This window comes from Pipistrellus hanaki (genome assembly GCF_964339955.1).
Source record: "Pipistrellus hanaki genome assembly, chromosome: 7".
In the NCBI taxonomy this organism is placed as follows: domain Eukaryota; kingdom Metazoa; phylum Chordata; class Mammalia; order Chiroptera; family Vespertilionidae; genus Pipistrellus; species Pipistrellus hanaki.
Genome location: NC_140509.1, coordinates 79,744,593 through 79,758,326, shown reverse-complemented (window position 1 = coordinate 79,758,326; position 13,734 = coordinate 79,744,593).

Genomic DNA, 13,734 nt, shown 5'->3' with positions numbered 1-13,734 from the left:
GACTTTTAGAGCTGCTGTGGCGTCTTTGCTTGGTGGGGACCAGTTTGGGAAGGCATTGCACAGGCCTTTTCTGTCCCAGTGCCATTGGCAATAATCACTGATGTGTTCTCTTGTTCTCTTCTCTATTGTAAACAATTCATTTGGTTCTAATGATTACATCTAAGTCATTTGGGGGGGAAATGAGAGAGAGAGAGATAACTACCAAAGGCAGTTTTGAGGAACACAAGATAACCTGTGGAAGACACGTGGAGTTGATGTGAATTTCATCAGGAGCAAAGTAACTCAGAGCTTTAACCTTATTTGCCTGACCTTAGTCCACAGCAAGGATAATTTCTCTTAGCTCTTATCAAATGTCTAAACCAGCTAAGGGATGCCCTGTTACCGTCATCATGGACAGTAGCCCTCTGGCAGAACTAGAGCTGTTGTGTAACCACCAGCGATCCTTGTTGGCTCACTAACAAACTCCAGGAAAATGCCTTTCAGTAGCACTAGTCTCTGGTGTCCTGGCCTGCTCTCAGGTGCCCTAAGATCTGCCTTCTCTCCACTCCTATCCACCCTTGATGGGGATAGCTAAAGAACTGAGGACTATTTAGAACTTCCAGGCTCAGCACAGCGTGACTGGAAAGATCACAGGTTTTGGAACAAGACCAGCCCTTATTAGCAGTACAAACCCTAACTTATCTTTTCTGAACCTGTGGTCTCATCTCCAATAGAATCCATTTTCTAGATTTTTATGTTGTTTCTTAGAGGAACTGTGTCTACAGCATCTAGCTCAGAGCCTGACACATAGTAGGCTTTCAATAATGCCATGTTCCTATGTCACAGTTTCTCTGTGTCCTTGGTATAACCTGGGGAGTGAGGATAAGAGAGAGAACAAATGAAGGGCGATTAGAACCCTACTCAAGCTTCTCAACACTGAGGGCAGCTCAGAACGGACCCAGAACCCACATCCTGAACCATCAGCAAGTGGAGTGGCTTCCTACAGAAGCTCCAGGTTGGCCCAATAAAAGCCAGAATCCAGTGAAGCTAGAATGGAGCCAGGCCAGCCAAAGGAGCACAGTGACAAGCAAGGTCAGTGGCCTATCACCATCACCAAAGGACCCCATCTAGTGCAGTGACTAATAACCAGAGGCCCAGGGCAGCATTGAATGCCCTCCCATCCAAGGGAGCAATTCACACTTTCTGATAAAATCAACAGTTCCACTTGAATATCCTTACAGCTTCTTGAAAATGATCTCTCTAGTAGCATATCATTTGGATAGCATTACAACTTTTCAATCCTGTAGGTTAAATATTAAAGGAAGAAATTATAAACTAGCAAACATCCAACTTGTGAAAGATGACCAGCAAATCAATAAAAAAGTAAACCAGAGGACCCAAGGCTCTTTGGCGATGGGCGAGATCATTTCTCCTCATTATCTCCTTAGGAAGTCACTCAGCTGGACAATGGCCCCAGAACCGTGGCTGCTTATTACAAACAGGGAGAGCCTGCGGTAAGGTAAGTAAGTAGCAAGAGAATCAGTTAGCAGGATGTGCAGTGAGGAATGAAAAGATTCTTTTATAAAAAATATTTTTTATTGATTTAAGAGAGGAAGGAAGAGGAGAGAGAGATAGAAACATCAATGCTGAGAGAGAATCGCCTCCTGCATGCCTCACAATGGGGGATCAAGCCCCAAACCTGGGTGTGTACCCCAACAGGGAATTGAACCTGGTTCATAAGTCGATGTCAACCACTGAGCCGCACTGGCTGGGCAGGAATTAAAAGATTCTTGAAGAATCCTTCAATTCTTTGCAATTCTGAACATGTGGGGCAGCCCCAAGGGCAGCTTGCTGTGAGCTTGGCCTTGCCTTTGGTACTGCTAACGCTTGTCTGGGGCTTCTCCGACCCCCTCATGGCCTCACTTCCTAGCCTTGATTCCAGGGCCTCGGTCTGACTACAGCGGTGGTTGCAGTGCTGGAACCAGGAATGTGTTTGCTTTTCAAACAATCTTTAGATCATAGCTCGAGCCTATATTTAAACCCTTTGAAATACGCAGGGTAACATGAAAAGAAATCCGCAGCAAGGCCTTCTAAAGCTAACATGGTCGAAAACAGTAAAAATACCAAACTAATTTCGAACCACAGTAGATAAGCCAAACAGAAAACTGTTTTCAAATGTTTTGCATTGAAACTCACAAAACTGACATTTAAAAGCTGTCATGGAAATCTTGATAATGACTTGAGGCCGTGCCAGTACAGAAGGAAAAAAAAAAATCTTAGTCTTTCAGATGGAAAGATGGGATCTCACAATTCCTTGGTCTATGCAGCAAGGCCCAGCCCCGGGAGGGCTCAGAAAAGTCACTACATGAACTTCAGGCTGCAGCCGTCAACACAAAGTGGGATGAACTGTACCAAGAGAAGATCTGTTACACGGCAGGCCGGCATTCTGCCCGGGTCTCCATCAAAGAGGCTTAGTGCCGCCTCCAGGACGAGGCTGCAGAAACAGGAGGTGGGTGGGGGTCAACGTGAGGCAGCTGAAAATCCTTCAAGTGTTCGCCTAGACGTCACGTTCCCTGAGGGACCTTGGCTGACCCCTCAGACTGAACGCACCTCCTTCATGTTCCCATAGCGCTGCTGATCCCTATGACAGTAATCACACCATGTGTTCCCTTTTATTTTTTAAAAAAGGTAAGAATTTTAAAAAAGCACATGGACATGCACATACAGATATGCGTGCGCGCACACAAACACAAACACACACACATACCCAAGGGCCATATAATTTAAATGCCAAAGGTTTTATTGTCTTTGCTTAGCTTCCTGGTGCAGGATGAGGAAGCAACCTTGGAGAAAAAGACTGGCCAGCATAGTAGGGCGACCACCTGGCCTGGATCCACTTCGAGGGCCTCTCATGACAATGTCGCTGGCCCGGTCAGGAGCCTGAGCCTACGCTCCGTGAATGTATGTTTCTTGAGGGTTTTTACATTTTTTCCTTTGCATTTTTGAGTGACTATATAATCAGAAAATGCCAGTGAACACTGTATGGAGGGTTTCCAGATTAAAAAGCAGTGAAAAACAATAATGACCAGAGTCAGTACAGGTTTTGCACTGAGAAAGGCAAACAGGTTCTGACTTGGGCCTGGAAGTTCACCTCTTTGAAAGACACCACCAAGGTGAAAGGGAGAGTCGGAAGAACCACCGAATCCTCGATGCAAACTCTCCAGGAACCGAGAACGTGGGAACAGCCCAGCAGCAGTTGAAGGAAGATGGGTGATGGGGTCAGACATTGCTAGTAAATTCAGATGCTTATTCTATAAGCAAACGTTTTCTATACTCATGTTTTCCATAAATGATTTACCTACTATTCATGATAATGTGATGATCAAATAAACAACTGACATTGTCAGCCTGCTCTAATGTATCTCAGCTTTTTGTTAATTTTTTTTGTGAAAGAAGAAATTTCGAGTAAATCTCTATGGACTGCCTGACATTTCTATGGATTGCAAGTCAGAACCCAGGGATATTGTGATACTTGTGAATGTGTGCATCTTCCCACTGGGCTGCAAGCTCCTCAAGGGTCACTGCTTTTGCAAGGACCCTGGCACAGTGCCTGGCACACAGTAGGCCTTAGGACATGTGTGGTGAGTGGAAGAGAAACTTCACTGCTCTGCAAGGAAGTGCATTCTCCCAGCACACATTTGTGATTTCTGTTGGTAGGTTTTGTTTTGTTTTGTTTGCAGCTATTTTGGTTTGATGCTAGTTTCCAAGAAGGTCTTTCTCACTGAATGAGGCAGCCCCATGCCCAGTTGAAAACATTCACTTCCCAGCCTCTCTTTCCATTAGGGAGACTTGAAACTCAGCTCTGACCAATGAGACATAAGGAAAGTTCTATTGGAGAGTTTGGACAAGTTTTGTTTTCCAAATGCCAATACCTTCTCTTCCTCTTGGTGCTTCCAGTTCTCTCTGCCTGGAATATCTATATATATAGAAGCCTAAGCAGCCATTATGACCGAATGACCAGAACGGCTGGTTGACTAGTTGCTATGATGCACACTGACCACCAGAGGGCAGATGCTCAATGCAGGCAGCTTCCAGCCCAGCTCGCCCACCCCATCTGCCCCAATGGGGGGGCCGCTGGCCAACCTTCCATGGCCCCTCCTCCCCACCCCAGTTGGCCCCCCGATAGGCCTCAATTACCAGCCAGGTCAAGGGCCCCCACCTGTGCACTGGGCCTCTAGTTCTATATAATAAAACCCTAATATGCAAATCAACTTAACAGCTGAAAGACTGGTCGCTATGACACACACTGACCACCAGGGAGCAGATGCTCAATGCAGGAGCTGTTCCTGGGTGGTTAGTGCACTCCCATAGGGGGAGCTCTGTTCAGCCAGAAGCCAGGCTCATGGCTGGTGAGCTCAGTGGTGGTGGCAGGAGCCTCTCCCGCCTCCGTGGCAGCACTAAGTTCCCCTCGGAGGATGTTCACCTAAGCTGGCAAGTGACATCCCCCAAGGGGTCCCAGACTGTGAGAGGGTGCAGGTTGGGCTGAGGGACACCCCCACCCCCCCCACCCCGTGCTCTCCCTATGCCCCCCCCCCCCCCCCTTCTTCACACACACACTCTAGCACACAAATGTCATGCACTGGGCCTTTAGTATGTATGATAACAAGATTTCAGCAAAAACTGTCAGAGATCTCAGCCTTACCTCCTTGAACTTCTCCACCGGTGCTTGCACTGCCAATAAGGAAAATTAAACCTCCTGGTTTGTTGACGTCATTGTTTAGTACAGTTTTCTGCTACTTGGATTTGGACATAAATCTTAACTAACCTAGAGTGGGGTGGTGGTGAAGGAAGTCCTAGAAATGGAAGAGCAAAGCCAATCAAAGACAAAGCGATTAGAATGAGAAGAACTGTGTTGGAAGAGGCAGACAGGTGTCAGCCTGCGTTTAAAGGGAGATGGAGATTTTATGAATGTCCAGAGCTCATTTGCCTAATTCCCTGCGCAGATGGGTGTCTCAGGAAGAGAGAAGTCACAAGTAGTTCAGTTGATTGAGCAAGGTCTGTTCCTCCCAGTGAATGAATGCTTTGTTTCTGGGCTTATCAGGCTATCACTAATGAATTTAATTTGCCTGAATCCGTCATCCAGGCTTGATCGCCGCTAGGGACACCTAGCATTGCCAGTTTTCTAAAACGACCTAACTTTAAACATATTACTATCACTCTGCATGTAACAATGTGCTCTTAGTTTTTCTCCCACAATGTCCTGGCTGGGCTCCACTAACCTTCCGGGAACTGAGCCCTGGTTGGGCAGTGGAAAAACCAAGGCTTGGAGTCACACCCACCGGCTTAACCCAGCCACAGGGCTAAGTGGCTCAGCTGAAGATCCCTTATCTTTCAAAAGACAGCAGTCACCCCGATTTGGCTGGTCAGCAAAGAACCTGTGGTGTGTATCATGTGTTCCCTGCCTCTTCCAACGCTGGCCATTTTCTTCCCTTGCTGCTCATGCTAAATTGCCTCTGAGATTTTCCTGCTCTTTTCAATCTGACATCAAATCAGGAATTACCACTTTGAAACCCTGCCACCGTTTCTGGCTACGCCAGAACCTGAGAGTGAGTGACTTTTCACGCATCAAGTGACTGAGTTTGGCACCCTTCCTCTGTGCTCCCTGAGTTCCCCTGAGCTGCTCTTATCTAGCCCCGATCTCCGGATTGTTACTGGTCAGCATCCTGCATTCCACATTCCGAGAGGCTCTTGAATTTACGAGCTTGTTGTATTTGTCATTCTAACCCCAGTCCCTAAACAGCTCTTGGCTCATCATAAATACCACATATTTGTGGAATTAATGAGCGAGCGAATGAATGAAAGAGGGAGCTTGGAGCAATATATCCATCATCGTTGCACAGGGAGGTCCTGGGAAGGTGCAAATGCTTCAACGATGCTTTTAGAATGAACACATGTCAGACCTCATTTCCCAGCTTTTGGGGAGCTCTCTCTAATTGATATCGATTTCTTATCATTCCTTCTCTCAGTGTTTTGAGGCCAGGGAGGGTCCGGAGCTCCCTAAAGCTATTTCATCCTGTGACTATAATAGCTCTCATCTCCCACAAACCTTCTCCCAGGCCCATTTAACAGAGGGAAACTGGGACCCTTATCAAAATAGCACTGGCTTGTGTCTGGAAAAATTTTTTTTCCTGGCTCTTCAAGTTGAGCATAGCAAGTTGTACATTTAAGAGATTACAATAAAACCTTGCTATTGCACTTTTTAATAATGATGACGGCCACCACAACTGCCATTAACAAGCACTATTTTAAGCATTTCACTCATCACCTCATCTCAACCACTTCTGAGCTGAGACAATTATTCCCATTTTACAGATGAGGAAACTGAGATGCAAAGAGGGGAAGAAACTTGCTGACAGCTTCTGTTAACTGGTGAAGCTGTGATTTGAATCAAGGTACCCTTAACCACTGAGCTATACTAACATTTATTAGTATGTTGGCCAAAGAATTTGGTGACATCGGTCCAATCCAAAAAAATATCAGTTTTGACTTATTGAATGAAACTCCTAAAAGGATAATTTCACATCTATGTCACTCCCCCATCTCCTAACTGGATGGCAAAGGCAGTATCAAAACAAGAGTCCGCTCAGGCTTGCCTAGTCTTTTTATGGCCCAGTCAATATTTTTCTGTTTTATTTAGAAGAACCTGTAATCTGGTTCCCACCCTCCCTTCTTTGCACATTTCCTACAACGCATCTTGTTTGCAGAGAGAACAAACGGCGCCAGTCACGAACACGGTGCTGTGTGCACAGTTGGGCCAGAAACGAAAACAACTACTCCGCAGGAACAATCCGTCATTCTGTCCATCTGCCGCCCTAGAGGGATCTTAAAATAGTTTCAATTCACCTTTAAAATCTGCTGCTCTATGAAGGGCTTGTAACACTCGGAGGCCCTGGAAGCCTGCCTGAGAAACAAGGCTACTATTCCCACTCCTGGTGTCCAGCTGTAAGCTCTTTGGAGGGAAACAAGCCATCCATTGACGGGGCCCTTGTGAAATGTTCCCGGCCCTTCAGCCCTCAGAGCCAAGGAGGACAATACCTGCAGGAACGGCATTCAATGTTGTTCTTCCTAATGGGAGGCGTGAGCTTTTATTGTTTGAATGGACTATTTCTGCCCTCCCCCCAGCCCAGTTTAATCTTCTCATGCTCCAATTCCCTAACCCTACAATGTTCTCCTTTTAGTTTTTTCTTTCTTCAACCCTTAACTGGGCATGCGCTGAAATTTATAATCTAGAAATTTGAAGTTCGTTAGTAGGGTGGCCCTTTATAATTTATCTCCCAAGCCAGAGCACTTTGGAGAATGAAAGAAGGGCTATTCATAGTTAGGGCGAAAGTAACTGGGTCCTTCTCTGGCAAGCCCAGACACCCATGCTTTAAAAATATTTTTTTGGATCGATACTATCAGATAAAGAATACCTTACTTCTGTAAAGAATTTGGTATGATGGAATCTATTCTCATTTGATACCTACACCAAAGGTAGTTGGCAGAGTTTGAATCATTTTTATGAACACAAAATGTGTTACTTTGAGTTGGAATCAAGTTATGGCATCTAGTCTGGCTCCACAATCTTGACACACTTCTGGTTGAAGTATAAATATATAGATCCAACATCCCCAAAGCTACCATTTTCTCTTGTTTGTTTTTGTGCATGAGCAATTGTGCCATGATGTGGAGCAATTTTGATTGTAACCCATAGCCACCCTTCACCGATATCCTTGTCCGCAGAGCCCACCTCTGTCTAATACTGAAAAGGCTGGCTTTCTCAGCTTCCCTTGCAGCCATGGACATCGAATTCAATTTCGTGGGCTTTGAGTTGAATCTTGGTGAATCAAACCAGAAAGGAAGTCTTTCCTGGAGCTTCTGGAGAAAGTCTTCCTCTTTGGTAGAAAGAGCCTTGGGCCTAGGGACATAGGGAGGCCAGGTGGTGGCAGCCTCCACCAGCATCAGCCTCAGCTGTCCCCCAGTTGTTGTTGTTTTTTGTGTGTGTTTTTTATATTTTATTGATTTTGTACAGAGAGGAAGGGAGAGAGATAGCGAGTTAGAAACATCGATGAGAGAGAGTCATCGATCAGCTGCCTCTTGCACACACCCTACTGGGGATGTGCCCACAACCAAGGTACATGCCCTTGATCGCAATCAAACCCGGGACCCTTCAGTCCCCAAGCCAATGCTCTATCCCCTGAGCCAAACCGGTTTCAGCTGTCCCCCAGTTTTGCTTGGCTCAGCCTCTGGGGGAACAGGTCAGGCCTTAGCCTAAGGCTTAGAGGATGACACTGATCACATGACCTATTTGGATGCCTATTTAAAATCCCAACTTATATGGACTCTCGCTATTTGTTGCAAGAGTGTGTTTGGAAATCAGATGTGGACTAGCTGGGGTTGGAGAACGAGGGGGAGGGTGGTTTGTAACGGGAAACTATGTGCTGACTGTAACCACGTTGAAAAGCAGTGTGGTTTCTCCGGGATTCATTCTGAAGCTAGTACATTTCAGCTTCCCCCTGGAACAAGCAAGGCCTTTGCCGAAAAAGAAAACATACCCTGGCGATGAAAATGCAAGCTCACTCTCCCTCTGCAGCTCCGAGCGTTTCTCCGTGCTGAAGGTTAGCTTGTCCCAAGGCCATTTTGCCTTTGGAAGCCCCAAAGTAGCAAAACACAGATTTTTTTTTTAATGCCTTTCTCTCTTTTACTAAAAGGGAATAGGAATAATTGCCAATTCAGTAGGCTCCTTGCTCTTTTGTGCATTTTAAAGGCATTTGCTGTTTGGGATTTGGAAGAAAATCATGAGAAATGAGATTCCCCTCCTGCCTTGGCTGGAAGCAGGCTCATTGTTTGCAGGCAGAGCTGTTTCCATGGTTTTGGACTATGGACAGCTGTAGTTCTGTGTGTGTTTTTTTTCAAAAGTGTTTTTTACTTGCAATTGGACCTGATAAATAGCCAAGGTAGTCAGTCTTCCAAAGGAGAAATGCCTTGAAGTTACTTGAAAACATCCTAGTATGTTAGCATTTGCAACCAACTCCGCATGTTTTTTAGTTATTAAAGTCATGCATTTCTCTCTGGGTAGGCCCTGTTTAACCCACATTTCTGCTTTAGAGAGGGAAGCCAGTCATGTTTCAGGCTCAGGGTCTTAAAAGTAAATACATTCATCTAAACTACAGGAGCCTCGGGGGAAGGTCTGAGAGAGGAAAGCGGGTCAAGAACCTACAGCATTGGAGGCCTGAGCAGTACCATGGGAGTGGCCCCTGAAGACCATCATGGCTGTCGGGAGGCCAGGAAGCTTCCCCCTGCTCCTCCCTGGAGCAGGGCCTGCCCTCACAGGAACCACCTGGCACGTTGTCAACCAACCATGTGGAGACTGCCTCTTTTACCTCCTGTCACTAAAACAGGTCATAGGAAACACTTTTGCTTCTTTCTCTCATGACATGTAAAGAAGAACAAGTGTACTAAAATTAAAAAAATGGGGGGGGGGTGTCTTTTTGGGATGCTGGCTTGGAATGAAGGAGGATCAGGTAACTAATTTAGCCATTTCTATGGTTAGTAGCAATAGGAAAGCAATAGTATATAGTGATATGGTGTCCCCCATAGCTCAAGCAGCAGGCTCAGCTTGTAGACTGAACTCAAAACCTAGGTCTCACTGCAATGTAAACAATATATGATGTTCTTACAGCTCTTTATCAAAACCTAAACTCTGCACAGGAGTGAACTATTTGGCTATGATTAAAGCTGCTAACATTGTGTGTGTGTGTGTGTGTGTGTGTGTGTGTGTGTGTGTGTGTTTTAAATAGGGTGCAATATATATATATATATATTTATTTATTTATATATATATATATACATACATACATATATATATTATATATATATATATATTTTTTAATAGGGTCTTTTCTCTCTTTCTTGAACGTATGGCAGCTGTTCTGGATCATTTTCATTTTGTTGGCTTTCTTGTCACTTGAACCTTATATTATTTTATTTTTCTTCTGTTTAGATTTTACCTAGATTGCTACTTTTCTGGAACAGACACTATTGGATCTTTTAGTTTTCCTAGGTATTCTATTTCTCTACCAAGAATGGATTTCTGGGTCTCACACAGGAAACCAACTGGGCCTATGTTTCCAATGACTCTTTAGTTAAATAGAACTAAAGATAACCCATTTCCATGTTCCTACTTCTCTAACTATCAAGGTTAGGGGTCTCCTGAGGATCACTTAAAAATAAATTTGCTGCCGAATATATAAAATGCATAATGGGATCTATTGTCAGATCAACTACAATTAGATAATGGTGACTTAGGGTAGAGTTTGGGAAATTACAAAAAAAATATATACTTTAATCTGTGATGGAAGAATTGCAACATCTTAGTTTTGAAGACACTGCCCATCCCCTTGGCAAGATTAAGAGTTCTCTTCTCTGGGACTTGAATTTTCTTACTCTCAATTAAATAAACATTTGGTTCAGGAACCATTATTTCTATTCCTTGGTTACTAATCTGAGAATAATCCTAATATATAAAAAGCCAGGGCCATCACGACCTAAACAACTGGATGGACGACCAAACAGTAGGCTGTGTGGGGCAACCAGGCCAGCAGGGGCGTTAGTGAGGGATGACCAAATGATTGAACAGCAGGATGTGTGAGGTGACCAGGCTAGCAGGGGGGCAGTTGGGGGTGATCAGGCTGGCAGGGGAGCAGTCAGGGGTGACCAGGTCGGCAGGGGGAAGCAGTTGGGGGTGACCAGGCCTGCAGGCAGAGGTGATTAGAGATGATCAGGCTGGCAGGCAGGTGAACAGTTAGAAGCTAGCAGTCCCAGATTATGAGAGTGATGTCCAACTGCTGGTGTAGGTCGGATACCTGGGATTGGGCTTAAACTGGCAGTCAGACATCCCCTAAGTGGTCCTGGATTGGAAAGGGTCTTCCCCCCCAACCCCATGTATGAATTTCATGTACCAGGCCTCTGGTAATAATAATAATAATAATAAGCATTTCCTTTCAAATAACAGAGCACCAAAGCTTTAGGATCTGGCAGATGTGGTCAGAGAAGTTTGACTCACACTGGGTAGAAGGAGAAATGTAAGAATGTGTCTGTCCTTTAGACTGAGTGTCCCAGAGACCCCAGGCCCACGTCCAACTTCACTCTACTGTCTACTGCAACCACTGTAGCTTGGCTAACAAATGGGAACCAACATCAGGAACATTGCCCTGAATTCAGCTCAGTCCTGTAAAATGATATCAAGTCACTTTCTCAAGTGCACTATCAAGCCATCATTATTTAAAAAAAAATTCATTGCAAATTCTGTGATAACACTTTAAAATGAGTGTGTTTCAATATTACTTTCAGCGGGAAACTATCATTTATCATGAATCTAAATAACTGTCACCATGACATAAAATGCTTTTCCCTCTGTGGCCTACTGTTTGGTATGTGTCAGAGATGTGTGCTGATGGTTGAAGGACATAGGAGCAGGGAGGGGAGGAGAAGAGGGAAGAGATGAGAACAGAAGAGGAGAGAAGAGAAACATTGAGTGGACAAATCCACATATGGAACTTACTGTGAGAAAGCAGCTTCCACAATGTTCTTTGAGATGAAAATTGATTTTAGTCAACTCCCTTACTCTAATATTGGTGTCTTCTGTCCTTAAGGGTATTAAATTAGAGGGCTTATGGTGGGATTAAGAATCAGAAGGCTTTGATTCAAATCCCAAGTCTGCTTCTCTCTAATGTGAATCCAGATAATTTGCTTCTCCTCTTGAGCCTTGATGGACATCTGTGGAAAATGACTAATGTCTTCCCCTGAGAAATGCTGTGAGAACTCAATGATATAGGGCATATTGAAAACATAGGAAAATGCTAGTTATTATTATGTCTAGATGCAGAGCTCTTAAGATTTTCATTGCTTTTAAAAAACTTACCAGCATCTAACGCAAATAATTGCCGTAGAATAGAATGTTTTTGCATAAATAACCAGATAGAGAATATCTTACTTCTTTGAAATAACTTGAATAAGCAAAGATAAAATAATAGTTTAAAATTTTTAATATGCATTATATTCCTGTAAAATGTAAAAAATAAACATTCATTTACTACACATTTATTAAATATCTCATAATGTTAGGCACTGAGAAGGGCAATGAGGAAGCATGCCCTACAAGGTGTTCACAGGATAGTTGGGGCAACCAGACATGAACACAAATTATGAGGCTGGTAGAGATGAGTAGATAACTATTGAAATGAATTCACAATCTGCTTCTTCCCTCAATCATTTGGAATCAGTGGGGGTTTATTTTTTGTAATCCCTGAGGTGTTCACACTGATGATGGGCAAAGACACATGGATAATTGAGATCCAGGGTTAAACAGCACACAGCTGAATACATACTGGTTAGAAATCCTAAGAATCTCTTTTGAACTTTCATTTGAACATGTTTAGTTCCTAAAAACTCAATGATTAGTGCTTCCTTACAGCTCAAAGTCTGTCTTGGATGCCCCCTCTCTTACTTACCATGCCACTCTTCGTTTTGTTGAGTGCTATTGAGGTTTGTCATAGCCATGGAAGGGAGATCGGAGAGACAGTGTCCTGGAGGGTCCCCAAACCTGGTCATTGTCTTATGCTTAATGGAGAGTTGAATAGATAATGAAAGTGTCCCTTTCCTGAAGTTGTAGGCAGATGTGAAGATGTGCAGGGAGATGGGACTAGTGCACAACTTCTTTAAGCACGGAGGAAAAAGCACATAGTCCTAACTCAGCATTCTTTAAACCCTCAACATTGGAAGCCAGAGTCTACTCAGGGCACCAGCCAGTCTGATCTTGATGCTTTATAAATATACATCAATAGACAGCTGGTACCCACACTTATTAACTACACTAAGCCTACCTAGGAACAATAGGAAATTTTATAATTTTACAAAACATTTCCAAGCATATGGTCACTGACACTTGCTCCAAAATGATTCAATAAATTTCAGAACAAATTCTTTTTTCCTATGTTGACTTAAAAATTCAAATGATATCCAATAATGTATGATATCAAGCTAAGTCACAGTAACTTTCCTGTATGGTATCCTCTTCTTTATATGGTGACAGTGATGGGTAATATGTGAATTTATTGACTCCCTGAGGCCCAACTCTTCCTTAACTAATGGGGATGTAGGCAACCTAGTACCTGTATAGTTAATGTTCAACTTCCTTTTAAATCTCTTAGCAACCAGCTTTGATAGATGAAGCTCAACAAAACACTTAAATTCTTCACTTAGAGTTTTGCTTGAGGATGTCTACTTAATATGTTATTTAAAAATTATGTACATTTGAATACATATGTGTGTATATACTTATAAATTTATAGGTATATATAGAAATATACATATATGTATGCATATGTACATATAATGTGCACATATACATATATGTATCAAAATAAATGTAAACACATTCCATATTCTATATGATAAAAGGCTAATATAAAAATCGACTGAACGGTGGAACAACCAGTTGCTATGAGGCACTCTGACCACCAGGAGACAGACACTCAATGCAGGAGTTGCCCCCTAGTGGTCAGTGCACTCCCACAGGGGGAGTTCCGCTCAGCCAAAAGCCCTGAGCCCGGCTCACAACTAACAAGTGCAGTGGTGGTGTCGGGAGCCTCTCCTGCCTCCATGGCAGCACTAAAGATATGCAACTGCTGGCTTAGGCCAGGAGTGGGCCTAAGC